Here is a 17,950-nt window from a genome sequence, read left to right as displayed (position 1 = left end):
TCATCATCGTCGTCGTCGTCATCATCATCATCTGTGTGTTGGTCACTGTGCACTGATCTCTACACAACAACAACAACAACAACAACAACAATTTTATTTCTTACGCACCTTTCCTCTGGGTTACAACATTGCTATGATGATGATGATGATGATGATGATGATGATGATGATGATCATCATCATCATCATCATCATCATCATCTGTGTGTTGGTCACTGTGCACTGATCTCAACAACAACAACAACAACAACAACAACTAATAATAATAATAATAATAATAATAATAATAATAATAATAATAATAATAGTAATTTTATTTCTTACGTGCCTCTCCTTATGGCTTCAGGTGGGTTACAACATTGCTATCATCATCATCATCATCGACTGTGTGTTGGTTGCTGTGCACTAATCTCCACACAACAACAACAACAATATTGTAGCTGCATCTACACTGTTGATTAAACGCAGTTTGACGTCACTTGACCTGGAATGTCTATGGAGTTTGGCGAGTCCAAGTTTGGCACAGTTTTCCAAAGACCTTGCAAAACTAAAACTCTTGGGATGCCATGGCAGGAAAAGTGGTCTCAAACCGCATTAACCCTGCAGTGCGGATGCTCCCTTCGGCCTGTGCGGAGTGGGCTGAAGCTGGACCCTTGGCCGGCCTCCAAGGCTTGGGTCCTTGCCAGCAGCGTTAATGAAGACTTGTAATTGAGTCCCGATTCCCCCCCCCCCCCCGCCCCCCGGGCTCATCTGGCCTAATATTTGAACCAGCCGCTTAATGACTGTCGTCCCTTCATTAAACATTACAAGCTTTTGGAGACCTTGGCAGAGTTGCACTTCTTTCAGTAACTTAGGACTTGCTGACATAAAGTCAACAGAGAAGGCGGCTGAAGCGAATCTCTGGTTCTTGCAGGGATTTCTAGTGTCTTTCCTCCACTCTGGTTGGAGTTCTAGTGCCTTCCTTCCATCCCAATGGGATTTCCAGTTCCTTCCTTATATATTAATCTTCCTTATACCCTAGTTTTTGCACCCGGGTAGGATTTCAAGTGTCTTCCTTCCATCCCAGTGGGATTTCTAGTGCCTTCTCTCCATCCAGTGAGATTTCTAGTGTTCTCCCTCCATCCTAATGGGATTTATAGTGTCTTATCTCCATTCGAGTGGGATTTCTAGTGCTTTCCTTCCACCCTGGTGTTCCTTCCACTCTACTTTTCATGCCTTGGTGGGATTTCTAGTGCCTTTCCTCCATCCCAGTGGGATTTCTAGTGCTCTCATTCCATCCCAGTGGGATTTCTAGTGCCGTCTCTCCATCCCAGTGGGATTTCTAGTGCTCTCATTCCATCCCAATGGGATTTCTAGTGCCGTCTCTCCATCCCAATGGGATTTCTAGTGCTCTTCCTCCATCCCAATGGGATTTCTAGTGCCTTCTCTCCATCCCAATGGGATTTCTAGTGCTCTTCCTCCATCCCAGTGGGATTTCTAGTATTCTCCCTCCATCTTAATGGGATTTCTAGTGCCTTTCCTCCATCCCAATGGGATTTCTAGTGCTCTCATTCCATCCCAGTGAGATTTCTAGTGCCGTCTCTCCATCCCAATGGGATTTCTAGTGCCTTCTCTCCATCCCAGTGGGATTTCTAGTATTCTCCCTCCATCTTAATGGGATTTCTAGTGCCTTTCCTCCATCCCAATGGGATTTCTAGTGCCTTCTCTCCATCCCAGTGGGATTTCTAGTATTCTCCCTCTATCTTAATGGGATTTCTAGTGCCTTTCCTCCATCCCAATGGGATTTCTAGTGCTCTCCCTCCATCCCAATGGGATTTCTAGTGCTCTCATTCCATCCCAGTGGGATTTCTAGTGCCGTCTCTCCATCCCAGTGGGATTTCTAATGCTCTCCCTCCATCCTAATGGGATTTCTAGTGCTTCCCTTCCACCCCGGTGTTCCTTCCACTTTACTTTTCATGCCTTGGTGGGATTTCTAGTGCCTTCCTTCCACCTTAATGGGATTTCTAGTGCTCTCCTTCCATCCCAATGGGGCTCCCAGTGCCTTCTTTCCACCCTGATCTTCCTTATCCTCTAGTTTTTGCACCCTGGCAGGATTTCTAGTGCCTTCCTTCCACCTTAATGGGATTTCTAGTGCTTTCCCTTCATTCCAATAGGATTCCTAGTGTCCTCCCTCCACCTCGGCTAAGTTTTGCACCATGATGGTATTTCTAGTGCTTTCCTTTAATTCCAATGGGATTTCTAGTGCTCTCCTTCCACCCTGGTGTTCCTTCCACTCCATGTTTGGGACTTCTAGTGCCTTCCCCTCATCCCGGTGGGATTTCGAGCGCCGTGGCAACTGCGAGTCCCAGCGTGCTGGCAAAGCGCAACCCCGGAGAGCGTTTTATGGCAAAGGTGAAGCTCCGCCGGATGCAAAGGGGAGCCGTATATTAGCCTATAAAGCCGTATACGGCCGGCGTGAGTGCCGAGTGTTTTTAAAGGCAGCCGTAAAAAGATGACGGATGGGGCAGTTTAGAGCTAAAAGACAGCTGCCACGCTCGGTGGCCGTGATGGATGCCCGGAGGCCCGGCCTGGAAGGGAACCTGTTCCCGGGAGACCACCATCCAAAAAATTAATTACTACGATTCAGCATCTTTAAATGTGCCACTTAATATACTGCCGCCATAATTAAATTTCCAGCCCTGTGACCTTGAGACCATTTCCTCGGATAATAAACGAGATCAAGGATTAATCGATGGGGATCGGCGGCAGAGCGGTCCAAGGGAAGCAAGCCAGGCTCCGTCCCAAGCCGCGCTCAAGGTCAGGCATCGCAGGAGGAGAAGAAGGAGAAGAAGGAGGAGAAGGAGGAGAGAAGAGAAGAGGACGAGGAGCAGCAACAACATGGGGAGAACATGGGGATGGCGCAGCGCTCTCGCCTCCTCTCCACTCCACCCGACTCTCATGCCATTTTCAATCTGTGCTATTTGCAAAACTATAACTCTTGATGGAACAGTATGGCGCGAGCCCCTGCTTCATCAACCCACATCCAACCAAACAGGACCTTTTAGGAATTCTCTAGGTCCTCCAGACGATTCTATAGTACACTTCTGCTTGACGTGACCATACATTGAGTTGGAAGACCTACCAAACTCCTAGAGAAAACCTGTATCCAACAACATAGCAGTTTCCTAGATCCTCCAGATGATTCTATAGTATACTTTTGCTTGAAGTACCCAATACATTGAGTTGGAGGACCTAGCAAATTCCTGGAGAAAACCTGCATCCAACAGAATAGCAATTTTCTAGGTCCTCCAGATGATTCTATAGTATACTTCTGCTTGAAGTTACCCCACATTGAGTTTGACGACTTAGCAAACTCCTAGAGAAAACCTACATCCAACGAAGTAGCCATTTCCTAGGTCCTCCATCCCATTGTATGGCATACTTTGGCTTGAGGTACCACACATTGAGTTGGAGGACCTAGCAAACTCCTAGACAAAAACTGCATCTAACAAAGTAGCCATTTCCTAGGTCCTCCATCCCATTCTATGGTATACTTTAGCTTGAAGGTACCACACATTGACTTGGAGGATCTAGCAAACTTGTAGCAAAAACTTACATCCAACGAAGTAGCCATTTCTGAGGTCCTCCAGCCCATTGCATGGTAGACTTCTACTTAAAGTGACCATACATTGAATTGGAAGACCTAGGAACCTCCTAGAGAAAATGTGTATCCAACAAAGTAGCCATTTCCTAGGTCCTCCAGATGATTCTATAGTATACTTCTGCTTGAAGGTACCACACATTGAGTTGAGGACCTAGCAAACCCATAGAGAAAACCTACATCCAACAAAGTAGCCATTTCCTAGGTCCTCCAGATTATTCTATAGTATACTTCTGCTTGAAGGTACCACACATTGAGTTGGAGGACCTAGCAAACTCCTAGAGAAAACCTGCAACTCCTAGGATGTTAGGAATTGTGGAAGTCCAAAACTCCTGGAGGGAGGGCCCAGGTTTGCTCATGCTTGGTAGACTCAACCTTAAAAACACATTTGGACGACCAACCTTCCCTTCCGGCAATGTCTTCCTTGGTACGTATTTGCATAACAATCTTAATATTCATGAGACGTGTCCAATTGCAGGTGAATTTGGCTCGGAATTAAACCCACAAGGCCGGCCGCAAATGGAGGGAACAAGAGATAAAACAAACGAGGTGGAAATGAGATCTGTTTAAAAAGGCTTCGTTCAATAATTGTTTTAACACGCCGAATGGCCAGACTTGCAGAAGGTTCACAAAGCTTGGGATTCCCCAGAAAAAAAATCTTAGGGGGAAAAGGAAAGGGCCTGAGGCTGTTAGGAATGGTGGGAGTTGGAGTCCAAAACACCTATTACTCTATTTATTATTACATGTATTATTTTCCTGTATTATTTATTATTATTATTATTATTATTATTATTATTATTACATGTATTATTTTACTCTGTTATTATTAAAAGGATACATAAGCACATTTACATTGAAGAAGATGAGAATCATGATTGGATCAGAGTTGGACAGTCTTATCTTAAATTAGAGCTTTATGTAAATATTCAAAAACTTTTAACCTACGGATGCCTCAATTAATGTAATTTTATTGGTATCTGTTTTAATTTCTGAAATTTACCGCTCTCGGCTTATACTGGAGTCAATGTTTTCCCAGGTTTTTTTTTTTTGGTAAAATTAGGTGCCTCAGCTTATATTCGGGTCGGCTTATACTCGAGTATATACGGTAAAGGTAAAGGTTTCCCTGGACGTTAAGTCCAGTCGTGTCCAATGACTCTGGGGGTTGGTGCTCATCTCCATTTCTAAGCTGAAGAGCCGGCATTGTCCGTAGACACCTCAAAGGTCATGTGGCTGGCATGACTGCATGGAATGCCGTTACGTTCCCGCTGGAGCGGTACCTATTGATCTACTCACATTGGCATGTTTTTGAACTGCTAGGTTGGCAGAAGCTGGGGCTAACAGCGGGCACCGGAGCAGTACCTATTTATCTACTCACATTTGCATGTTTTCGAACTGCTAGGTTGGCAGGAGCTGAACAGCAGGCGTCGGAGCGGTACCTATTGATCTACTCACATTTTGCATGTTTTCGAACTGCTAGGTTGGCAGGAGCTGGAGTTAACAGCAGGCGTTGGAGTGATACCTATTTATCTACTCACATTTTGCATGTTTTCAAACTGCTAGGTTGGCAGGAGCTGGAGTTAACAGCGGGCGCCAGAACGGTACCTATTTATCTACTCACATTTTGCATGTTTTCGAACTGCTAGGTTGGCAGAAGCTGGGGCTAACAGCGGGTGCCGGAGCGGTACCTATTGATCTACTCACATTTTGCATGTTTTTGATCTGATAGGTTGGCAGAAGCTGGAGTTAACAGTGGGCGCCGGAGTGGTACCTATTGATCTACTTGGCTTATGTTTGGATCGGCTTATATTCGAGTATTATATTATATTATAGTATTATATATACGGTATTATTATTATTATTATTATTATTATTATTATTATTATTGTGCCTTCCTGCCTAGGAGAAAGGGATTGGACTGGATGTCTCTTTGGGGGTCTCTTCCAATTGTGAATCTGTGATTTTTAGAAAGCCGTGGGCCTTGAGACAAGCTTGAGGAAGCTCCACCTGATCCTGGACCATTCATTTCGTGTTGACTTTACTTTGCCGACTTTCCCGGTTCCTTCCCATTTCCTTCCATAGGGATGTTCTGCTCCCCATGTTCTTCCTCCTGCTTTGCGACTGGAATTCTCTTCCGCTCGGCTCGAAGCCCCGCAAACATCCGGCAGGATTTATTTAACCTTCAGCCAACTGCTCAACCAAGTTGAAATTATGGATGGCCCATCAGTCGTAATCAAGATGGAGAGGGGCAATGAAGTGCCGTCCCCCTCCCTCCCCTCCCTCCCCTCCTCGGTGATTTTATCTTATTTTATCAGAGAGCCATTGAGCTGCTAACCGGACTCGAAATGCCATCTCGGCTGGGAGAAGTCGGCCGAGGAGCCGGGAAATAAACCTGCCCGTCGAGGGCGGCCCTCCAATCCGTCAGGGGGGTAATGAAGGTTGGCTTGAGTCAGGTTACATGTCAGCAAATATACATCTCGCCGACAGCCCTCTAAGAGACCCTTAAGGCGCCGCTTATGGCTTGATCGGGACCGGGGTCGCCCGCTGATCGATGGCGGTCACGGGGCAGGGACATCAATTCTGTCCTTTCCGCAGGTAGAGTTAATCTCCATCCCGGGCCGGTTTTGATACAAGATCCCTTCCATCAGAAGCAACGGGACATCTCGCCTCCCATCTCCGACACACTGCGTCCAGTGCCGCAAGTCCCTCGAGGATTTATTTATTTCCCCTCCAAAATAAATCAGCACAAAAGTGGACTTTTATCCATATTTTTTTTTAAAAAAAATCTACATATTTATTGATTTTTTCCCATTTATTGGTACACGATTTATAAAGTCAACTAGCTGTGCCCAGCCACGCGTTGCTGTGCCGTTGTCTGGTGGTGTTGGTGAGAAATTGTTGAGGTAGTGATGGTATTGAATGTCTGTTGTATGGTTGTCTTTATGTTTAGTAAAAGTTTCCCCTGACGTTAAGTCCAGTCGTGTCCGATTCTGGGGGTTGGTGCTCATCTCCATTTGTAAACCGGGGTTTACAAAATCGGGGTATTTTAATCTAATGATTTTATCTTATACTAGCTGTGCCCAGCCACGCGTTGCTGTGGTGTTGTCTGGTGCTGTTAAGGTAGTGGTGGTATTGAATGTCTGTTGTATGGTTGTCTTTATGTTTAGTATGCACACTGAAGTGGATTATATGGCAGTGTGGAGTCAAAATAATCCAGTTCAAAGCAGATAATATAAGATTTTAAATGGGTTATATAGCTGTGTGGAAGGGCCTTGAGTCTACACTGCCATATAATCCAGTTAAAATCTGATAATCTGTGGAAGAGGCCTAAGTGAGGCCTAACTGTGCCTGTCCCCTGGACTGAGTAGGTTGCTAGGAGACCAAGTGGGCGGAGCTTAGTCTTCAAACTGGCAACAATTGGATAAAAACTAATATTCCTCTCCCTGTAATTAGGACTTTCTTTTTCTTTTCTTTTTGTTGTATCAACCTAGAGCCGTGAATGATGGGTTGTGTTGTCAAATTTCAAGGTTGGGGGGCCTGTAGTTTTGTTGTTTTATCTGCTGCCCTGATGCCATCACTCTTTTATATATATAGATAATTTCCCCATATACCCTGTTTCCTCTAAAATAAGACATCCCCAGAAAATAAGACCTAGTCGAGGTTTTGCTGAATTGCTAAATATAAGGCCTCCCCCAAAAGTAAGACCTAGCAAAGGTTTTGTTTGGAAGCATGCCCAACGAACAGAACACCAGACCGTGCAGGATTGGTCAATGTACGTACCATAGATTATTGTACATGGAAATAATGGTCGTAACAAGAAATTCCTGATAGGATTCACAATTTGTCTGGTTTGTGATGACAACTACTGTACAGTCTATATATATAAAAGAGTGATGGTATCACGGCAGCGGACAAAACAACAAAAGTAAACAACCCACAACCTCGAAAATTGACAGCACAACCCCTCATCCATGCCTCTAGGTTGATACAACAAAAAGAAAAGAAGAATAAAGTCCTAATTAGAGGGAGAGGAATAATTGTTTTTATCCAATTGCTGCCAGTTAGAAGGCTAAGCTCCGCTCACTTGGTCTCCTAGCAACCCACTCAGCCCAGGGGACCCTTTACCTTAACTACCACCAATTCCTCAATACTTTATTTCCCACACCACCATACTTCGCCACAGCAACGCGTGGCCGGGCACAGCTAGTATATAATAAATGTTCATTTTTTTGTTCAACAATAAATGTGAATTTTTCTTCATGGAATAATAAGACATCCCCTGAAAATAAGACCTAGAGCATCTTTGGGAGCAAAAATTAATATAAGACACTGTCTAATTTTTAGGACCATATACCGTATATACTCAAATATAAGCCGAGGCACCTAGTTTTACCGCAAAAGATGGGAAAACTTATTGACTCGAGTATAAGACAACAGTGGGAAATACAGCAGCTACAGGTCAAATTCAAAAATAAAAATAGATATTAATAAAATTGTATTATTTGAGGCATCAGTAGGTTAAATGTTTTTGAATATTTATATAAAACTGTAATTTAAGATACAGTAGAGTCCCACTTATCCAACATTCGCTTATCCAACATTCTGGATTATCCTATGCAGTCAGCCATTTAGTAGTCAATGTTTCTGTAGTCAATGTTTTCAATACATTGTGATGTTTAGGTGCGAAATTCGTAAATACAGTAAGTACTACATAACATTACTGCGTATTGTACTACTTTTTCTGTCAAATTTGTTGTAAAACATGATGTTTTGGTGCTTAATTTGTAAAATTTGAAGCCCTACAACTCCTACGAAACCTACAGCCTGGAAGACTCACAGCAACCCAACTCTATTCCTTGGTGTTGAACCTCCTTGCAGGCTGGATTCAGGACCACGGAGAGCTCCTTGAAACCCTACAATTCCTACGAAACCTACAGCCCGGAAGTCTCACAGCAACCCAACTCTATTCCTTGGTGTTGAACCTCCTTGCAGGCTGGATTCAGGACCACGGAGAGCTCCTTGAAACCCTACAATTCCTACGAAACCTACAGCCTGGAAGACTCACAGCAACCCAACTCCTATTCCTTCGTGCTGAAGCTCCTTGCAGGCTGGATTCAGGACCACGGAGAGCTCCTTGAAACCCTACAATTCCTACGAAACCTACAGCCTGGAAGACTCACAGCAACCCAACTCCTATTCCTTCGTGCTGAAGCTCCTTGCAGGCTGGATTCAGGACCACGGAGAGCTCCTTGAAACCCTACAACTCCTACGAAACCTACAGCCTGGAAGACTCACAGCAACCCAACTCCTATTCCTGGGTGCTGAAGCTCCTTGCAGGCTGGATTCAGGACCACGGAGAGCTCCTTGAAACCCTACAATTCCTACGAAACCTACAGCCCGGAAGTCTCACAGCAACCCAACTCCTATTCCTTCGTGCTGAAGCTCCTTGCAGGCTGGATTCAGGACCACGGAGAGCTCCTTGAAACCCTACAATTCCTACGAAACCTACAGCCCAGAAGTCTCACAGCAACCCAACTCCTATTCCTGGGTGCTGAAGCTCCTTGCAGGCTGGATTCAGGACCACGGAGAGCTCCTTGAAACCCTACAACTCCTATGAAACCTACAGCCTGGAAGACTCACAGCAACCCAACTCCTATTCCTTGGTGCTGAAGCTCCTTGCAGGCTGGATTCAGGACCACGGAGAGCTCCTTGAAACCCTACAATTCCTACGAAACCTACAGCCCGGAAGTCTCACAGCAACCCAACTCCTATTCCTTGGTGTTGAACCTCCTTGCAGGCTGGATTCAGGACCACGGAGAGCTCCTTGAAACCCTACAGCTCCTACTGACTTGGCAACTCCCATTGTGCCTTTGTGTTGTTGCGACTCCAACGGCTGGGATCACTCCTCTTGTGTCGTTTCCTCCCAATTACCCCAGAAATGCCTCCCAGAGTGACGATAGATCGTACCTCTTTAAAGACCCCGGGGACTCTGCCGGGGAGCCAGACGTGATGGGAAGATGCATCAATTATCCGAGGGCCTGACGCAAGGTGTCTTCAAGCAGAACTCCGAGTCCCCCCGAAACGTCGCTTGCAAAATAGGAAACCGGCTCCAGTGCTTCATGAAGAGTAATTACTTGCCCTTCCGTGTGTTGTGTTCCTCTTCCATGACACCGAAAGATAAAGGGAGGTTATCTTTTCTTCTAAAAAAAAAGACAACACTGTTAGCTTTGGGTGGGTTTGAAGCAGACTAACATATCCGGCTGTTTAATAAATCAGGAGACAAACTTCACAATGCCACCTGAGACGAGGACGGGGAACGTCATGGTCAAATAGGCTCACACACAAAATACCTTATTTTAGCCGAATGTGGTCAAGTGAAGGGGTGCCATATTGAAGATGGAGCTTGTTTTCTGCTTCTCCAAAGACTAGGAGATGAACTGATGAATCTGATTCACAATAAAAGAGATTCCTTTTTTTGACCAGGGACCACTTGACAAGGGACCACTTGGACCAGGGATGATGTTGACCAGGGACAATGTTGACCAGGGCCTACTTGGACCAGGGACCACTTGGACCAGGGACAATGTTGACCAGGGACCACTTGGACCAAGGACAATGTTGATCAGGGACCACATGAACCAGGGACAATGTTGACCAGGAACCACATGAACCAGGGACCACTTGGACCAGGGACAATGTTGACCTGGGAACACTTGACCAGGGCCCACTTGACCAGGTACCAGATGGACCAGGGACCGCTTGGACCAGGGACAATGTTGACCAGGGACCACTTGGACCAGAGACAATGTTGACCAGGAACCACTTGACCAGGGACCACTTGATGAGGGACCACATGGACCAGGGACCATGTTGACCAGGAACCACTTGGACCAGGGACCACCGTAAACTTTCTCGGAGGTATAATAGATATCCCTGCAAATAGACATAGGGATATGATAGGATGCATCCATCCTGGTCTCAAATCCAAACAATGAGAGTCTTTGGGACTTGCCTTCCTTCCCTGATGAAGTTCGGAACCATTTCTGCTAATTGGGATATTTTGCAAAAGAGCTCACCGCCCTCCCTATTTGTCTTTGGCTGCGGAAGGTAGTTTGTCAACAACGGGGGAAACAACAACAACAAAAAAGCCACGCTCCTCCTGCTGTGGATCCCACTGAAACCTCCGAAACACCATTTAAATCCCATTAAGAACTCCCCGACCAGAAGGGGAGTGGGCTTAATTGGGAGTCGGTGCGCATTTGAGGCCCCGTCTTGAGGAACCGGGGACCCCAACATGATTAACCGGAATCTCTCTCTACGGCTCTAGGAGGGATAATTAAGCTGTAAATGTTGGCTTTGTTTGCCAAATGAGGAACAATATTTTGCGCCGTTGGTTTCCGACACACACACACATACACACATCCCTCTGTCTAGATAAATATAATTAGGTAATGGATGGCGGTTTGTTAGCATTTTATTACATGTGTTTGCAAGGGTATTAAGAAGAGTCGCAACGAGCACAACAAATAGCAGAGGAATCCGGATGACAAAACGTGCCTTTCGCCTGATCGGGAAGAAGGGCCCGGGCATGCCTTGGAACACATTAACGCTTCCTTCCTTCGTTTGGAGCAAGAGCGTGCATTTGTTCTTCCGTTTGGCAGATTTGCATATGCTAATTGCTAATTCCTCATTGTTATGAGTCCCCAGAGTGGTCGTGTTGGGAGGCAACGAAAGGCCTCGGGGAGCAGGACTGAGCCCATTTTAGAGAGAAGGGAAACGAAGTCCGAGGATCGGCCTCAGTTGGGTTCGGAAAAGGAGCTTTGTAGACTTTTGTAGTTTATTAGGTAATAGGGAAAAAATAGTTCAGTTCCAAAAGATAGTTACAAAAACAAGGCTGTAAGAAACAAATCCATGGAAACATTCGGCATGAAACAAGGTCCTTTCAAAAGAAGCCAAAGTCCTAATAACGAGAATATATCCAGGCTGCAAGATAATACAGGAAAGCAGACTTGGTTCTTGATTCAATCGATGAAATTGCTTTGACGAAGATTTTCCTCTCAGCAGACTGTTTTAATAGCACGACATGAAGGTATTTCTTTGCCCTTTGACCTCCCTCTTATTTGCTATTCTGAGACTTCTGCGCAACCCCCAAAATTCCAAACGACTAGCCCGATTGAGAGAAGCGGCTTCATCGTCAAGGCCACAGGGCTCGTTAGTGTTATCAGAACTACTCTCCCCTTTTGCTTCTTGCACCTGAAAACCATCATCAGTAACATCATTTCTTCCCGTGGGAAAGCCTCCCTGCTCCTCATCTCCCACAGCAGGAACGCTCTGCACCTGAATCCCATAATTCCCATCAGAGTCATCTTAAACTCATCCTGAACCTGAATCCCATCATCATGTCCTTGCATCCCAGAATCCTGAACCTGAATCCCATCATCATGCACTTGCATCCCAGAATCCTCATCAGAGGCTGAGTCACAACACCTCCTCAGATAAGGAAAAAGACTATGAATTGAACCCAGATCTGGAAGAGAGTGCGTTCAAGCTGAGCCACCTCATTGTAGGCTGAAACTTCAGGAGCAAAAGGGCAGGAAAGGACTTGTTCTGCCTTAAAACGTTAACGCTTTGGGTCTTGATTAAAAGAGTGATGATGATGATGATCTGGAAGAGAGTGAGTTCAAGCTGAGCCACTTCATTGTAGGCTGAAACTTCAGCAGCAAATGAGCAGGAAAGGACTTGTCCTGCCTTAAAACGTTGACGCTTTGGGTCTTGATTAAAAGAGTGATGATGATGATGATGATGATGATGATGATGATGATGATCTAGAAGAGAGTGAGTTCAAGTTGAGCCACCTCATTGTAGGCTGAAACTTCAGCAGCAAAAGGGCAGGAAAGGTCCTGCCTTAAAACGTTAACGCTTTGGGTCTTGATTAAAAGAGTGATGATGATGATGATGATGATGATGATGATGATGATGATGATGATGATGGTGATGAGATAATTATGCCAACTGGACATCCATTATCCAAGTCCAGGGTGTTTCTGTGCTTCAGAACAAGTGCCCTTATCTCCATTCGTCATCATGCGCCATCTCCCGCTTTCAAGGGTGCTTCTACACTTTGGAATTGATTCAGTTTGACACCACTTCAACTGCCATAGCTCAGTACTATGGGATCCTTGGAGTGTGTAGCATTACAATATTTTTCAGCCTCCTCTTGCAAATAGTATTACGTCCTCAGCAAACTATAAACACAACTTCGAATTATGGGAATTCAAGTGGTATCAAACTGCATTAATTCTCCAGTGTAGAGACATTCCTAGTTTCCTGAATTTCAGTTTGATGCCGGGATTTGGACGATGGGTTCGGCAGCATCATAACAAATGCACTCAACTGGCGACGGGGAGTTCTGCCTGATGTTTCAAAAGCAGACGAACGCGGTGCATTCGAGGAACGATAACGAAGTGCCGAGGCAGTAAATCCATCTTTAATTTGGAAATATCACTCCTCTGGCTTCAAAGCGGATGCCAGGCTGCGACGGAGCACGGAGCCGCTGGAACTTGACTGCCTTCCATGTCCAATATTTTTAATAAGAACTGTAAATAATAGATCATTCTGGATTACAATCAGTGATCACTTCCAAATCCTAATGGCATTTCGCTTTAGTTATAGCCTGTCGGCAGTAAAAGAAACCGTCCTCATACAGCGGGCACATTTCATTTTTAAGAGCCTGGAATAAAGTTCTGGAGCGAGTCCATTCGTTTAATTTATGGGACACGCGATGGGCCGTTCTAAGAATATGGGAGACGATTCCCATCTCATCAATTTACCCTTGATTGGCTCTCTGATTCTTCCAAGTTGTGGCTTCCACTCGCATTTGCCTCAGGTTTTTTCTTATGAAAACAAAGATAAAGGGTGCATTTGCACTGTTGAATTAACACAGTTTGACACCACTTTAACTGCCATGCCTGAATGCTATGGAATCTTGGGAGTTATAATCTGGTGAGGCATCAGCACTTTTGGGTAAACCTCCAACTCCCATTTTCTACTGCAATTAAAGTGGTGTCAAACCGCATTAATTCTACAGTGTAGACAGACCCAAACTCAAGGCATGTAAATCAATGGATTTACAAAGCGACATTCAGAATCTTTGGAGACTCCAGGCATGGCAAACTATAGTTCCCATCATCCACAGGGAGAATGTCATTGCTGCAATACTATCTTATTATTATTATTATTACTTTTCATAGTTTCATCTATGCTGACGATCATGCCATCAGTGCTCAAGCAGAGAGCTTTGAAAGGGTTTATTTATTTATTTCGTGTCAAAAGTATTGCATAAGAAATACGTTTTAAAATGATGGGGGGGGGGGGGGGGAAGGAAATCACAAGCAACTAAATAGTTTTAGACCAAAAGCGGGCAACAGCAACTGCATTTTTGAAAGGGTTGAACCGAAAACTCTCCGAAGCTTTAGGTGCTCTTACTGCCTGTTACAGGGAAAACCAGTTGACTGATAAATAAAAATCATATTTATTTATATTTAGCTTTATCTCCCCAAAGGGGACTCAAAGCGGCTTGGCATAAATGAATTAGTATATAATTTAAAATATAAAAATGTGCAAATATTAAGATAGAATTAAACACAAACAGCGCTAAAACATTCACATCCATCAAAATATTCCAAGTGGTCCAGCACATTCGAACAAGGCCATCTACACTGTAGAATTAATGCGGTTTGATACCCCTTCAACCCCAATGACTGAAGGCTAGGAGATCATAGTTTTACAAAAGACAGCTCTCATGTTTCCATGGCAACTAAAGTGACACCAAACTGCATTAACTCCATGGTGCAGACTTTTTATAACCTTCTGCTCCGTTTTGAAGCACGCAAGCCATGGATCGACTCATTAGGAATAATACAAATGGAGTCCCAGCAATGGTTGACTCCCTATTTAATGTTATTTCCTCTATTTGCTGTGATAAGCATTAAAATTTGCCCACTGGTTGATTAATCATTGTTTAGCGAGGCCGGGCGGCGGGGGGCGGTAAACGGTCGGGAATTGCCACGGAGTAATAAATGGTTATTTGATAATGAATGAAATTGTTTGAAAATACTGTTAAAACGTCAGCTTTTAACACACAGATCATCACTCAACGGGGCGAAGGCAAACACGGGCACCCGCCCTGACACCGTAAATATACGGCAACCGAAGGCGGGCAAACAGCAAGGGAAATGGGTATAAATTGATCTATGAAGTTAATTCCCCGTCGGCAAAAGTAATTGCATTGGTTTAACTTATTTAACTCTTCTTACCGCGATATTTACGGCAGGAGGGTGAAAGTAAAGAAATAAATGATGATAAATAGATAAAAGACATAGGAAATGGGGATTGTTTTCCAATTTAATTATACTGTCACATGGAATTATCACGCAGATACACCATGTCGGCGGGAGGAATACATTAAAAGCGCTATTATGCTCCGCAGGACGGGAGGCTTTCTGGGATTGTTTCCGGTTGGAAAGTATTTTCCCCCAGTCTTTTCGAGAATGCAAAATATTTCTGGCCTGGGGCGTATCTACACTGCAGAATTGATGCAGTTTGGCACCACTTTCACAGCCGTGGCTCAAGGTGGTGTGACGATGGGAGTTGTAGTTTGCCTAAAGGCCTTCGCAAAGGCATTGTATGAGCCTCCACTCTCATATAAGGCACGTTAACTGCATTCAAATACATCATATGAGTCTACAGTGCTATATAATACAGCTTAACTGCATTCAACTGCATTATATGAACCTCCACTGCCATATGGCAAGATAACTGCATTCAACTACATTATGTGAGTCTACAGTGCCACATAATGCAGCTTAACTTTATTCAACGGTATTATATGAGCCTCCACTGCTATATAATGCAGCTTAACTGCCTTATGAGCCTCCACTGCCATATAATGCAGCTTAACTTTATTCAACGGTATTATATGAGCCTTCACTGCCATATAAGGCAAGTTAACTGCATTCAACTGCATTATAAGAGCCTCCACTGCCATAGAATGCAGTTTAACTGCCTTATGAGCCTCCACTGCCACATAATGCAGCTTAACTTTATTCAACGGTATTATATGAGCCTCCACTGCTATATAATGCAGCTTAACTGCCTTATGAGCCTCCACTGCCATATAATGCAGCTTAACTTTATTCAACTGCATTATAAGAGCCTCCACTGCCATAGAATGCAGTTTAACTGCCTTATGAGCCTCCACTGCCACATAATGCAGCTTAACTTTATTTAACTGCATTATATGAGCCTCCACTGTCATATAAGGCAAGTTAACTGCATTCACCTGCATTATATGAGCCTCCACTGCCATAGAATGCAGTTTAATTACATTCAACTACATCAGCCTCCACAGCCATAGAATGTAGTTTAACTGCCTTATGAGCCTACACTGCAATATAATGCAGCTTAACTTTATTCAACGGTATTATATGAGCCTCCACTGCCATATAATGCAGCTTAACTGCATTCAACTGCATTATATGAGCCTCCACTGCCATATAATGCAGTTCAGTACAGTTAAATTGCATTATATGAGTTTCCACTGCCATATAAGGCAAGTTAACTGCATTCAACTGCATTATACGAGCCTCCACTGCCATATAAGGCACGATAACTGCATTCAACTGCATTATATGAGTCTACAGTGCCATATAATACAGCTTAACTTTATTCAACTGTATTATATGAGCCTCCACTGCCATATAATGCAGTTCAGTACAGTTGAATTGCATTATATGAGCCTCCACTGCCATATAATGCAGTTCAGTACAGTTGAATTGCATTATATGAGCCTCCACAGCCATAGAATTCAATGCAATTAAGCCACATTTTATGGCAATGTAGGCTCATATAATGCAATTTAACTGCACTGAACTGCGTTGTTGACCCTACAGTGCCACATAATGCAGTTCAATGCTGTTAAGGGATTCTAGCATTGAGCCAGGGCAGTTCAAGTGGTGCTAAACTGCATTAAATCTGCAGTGTAGATGGGTCTGGGGACTGAGTCCCTGCTTGGCCATGAAAACCAAACTCTCTCGGCCCCAAAGACCCTGTGAGATGTTCGCCATGAATCAAAACACTCAACCACAAATAACAAACTGTATTTAGGACCCTGAATATGCTTTATAATGAAATATGCTTTTTTCTTCCAAGTCTCCATATCCAGGGATTGGCCGCCTCCCTGTGGCCAAGAAGAAAAACTGCACAGCCAGTGAAAAAATGGGATAAATGCACCATCCCAAATAGCAATAATAATAACTGTATGCAGGAGGAAATTATGATTCCACACTAAACAGTCCCAATGACTTGAAGACACATAACAATAACCTGTAGGCCCCTTCCACACTGCCATATAATCATAATTATCTGTCAAAATAGATCATCCAGGTTACTGCTTTGAACTGGATTATATGAGTCTACACAGTCAGATAATCCAGTTCAAAGCAGACAATCTGGATTTTAGATGGCAGTCTAGAAGGGGCTTAAGACAGTCCAGGTTCTGATTATGACTTATTTGCATTTCCTTCCCTTTATTTGCATATACCCGCCCACTGAACGGAGATGTAAACTGAGACACCTCTAATTTGCATTTCCCCGCCCTTTTATTTGCATTTACCCCGCCCACTGAATATCTATATAGAGAGCCGCCTCTTTTGTATTTCCCCGCCCCTTTATTTGCATTTACCCCGCCCACTGAATATCTATATAGAGAGCCGCCCCTTTTGTATTTCCCCGCCCCTTTATTTGCATTTACCCCGCCCACTGAATATCTATATAGAGAGCCGCCTCTTTTGTATTTCCCCGCCCCTTTATTTGCATTTACCCCGCCCACTGAATATCTATATAGAGAGCCGCCCCTTTTGTATTTCCCCGCCCCTTTATTTGCATTTACCCCGCCCACTGAATATCTATATAGAGAGCCGCCTCTTTTGTATTTCCCCGCCCCTTTATTTGCATTTACCCCGCCCACTGAATATCTATATAGAGAGCCGCCTCTTTTGTATTTCCCCGCCCCTTTATTTACATTTACCCCGCCCACTGAAGAGCCACAGTATGTAGAGCCGCCACTAATTTGCATTTCCCCGCCCCTTTATTTGTATTTACCCCGCCCACTGCATGATTTACATAATAGCCTCACCTCTCTATGCCTGCTCAGCGAAGAAGAGACTTCTTCTTGGCGCGTGCGCAGTCTGGCCCCTGCCGTCTCCTGCCAAACACTGCGCCTGCGCAGAAGTACCTAGCGGTCTCGGTGTCTTT

At 44.4% G+C, this 17,950-nt stretch overlaps 1 long non-coding RNA gene across 1 annotated transcript in view; it reads right to left on the bottom strand.

The window, feature by feature from the left end:
* LOC134293899 (uncharacterized) overlaps window positions 1-17,930 on the bottom strand; it is an 18,376-nt gene extending 446 nt beyond the window's left edge. The window contains exons 1-3 of the long non-coding RNA XR_010000872.1: window positions 17,832-17,930; window positions 9,605-9,837; window positions 1-59 (exon numbers count right to left, since the gene is read on the bottom strand). The exon at window positions 1-59 is cut by the window's left edge and continues 446 nt beyond it. This is a non-coding gene — a long non-coding RNA (uncharacterized LOC134293899). The remainder of the gene's footprint in view (window positions 60-9,604; window positions 9,838-17,831) is intronic.
* Window positions 17,931-17,950: the final 20 nt, after the last annotated feature.

This window comes from Anolis carolinensis, unplaced genomic scaffold, assembly GCF_035594765.1.
Source record: "Anolis carolinensis isolate JA03-04 unplaced genomic scaffold, rAnoCar3.1.pri scaffold_11, whole genome shotgun sequence".
Taxonomy (NCBI): domain Eukaryota; kingdom Metazoa; phylum Chordata; class Lepidosauria; order Squamata; family Dactyloidae; genus Anolis; species Anolis carolinensis.
This window is presented reverse-complemented; position numbering and strand designations above follow the sequence as displayed.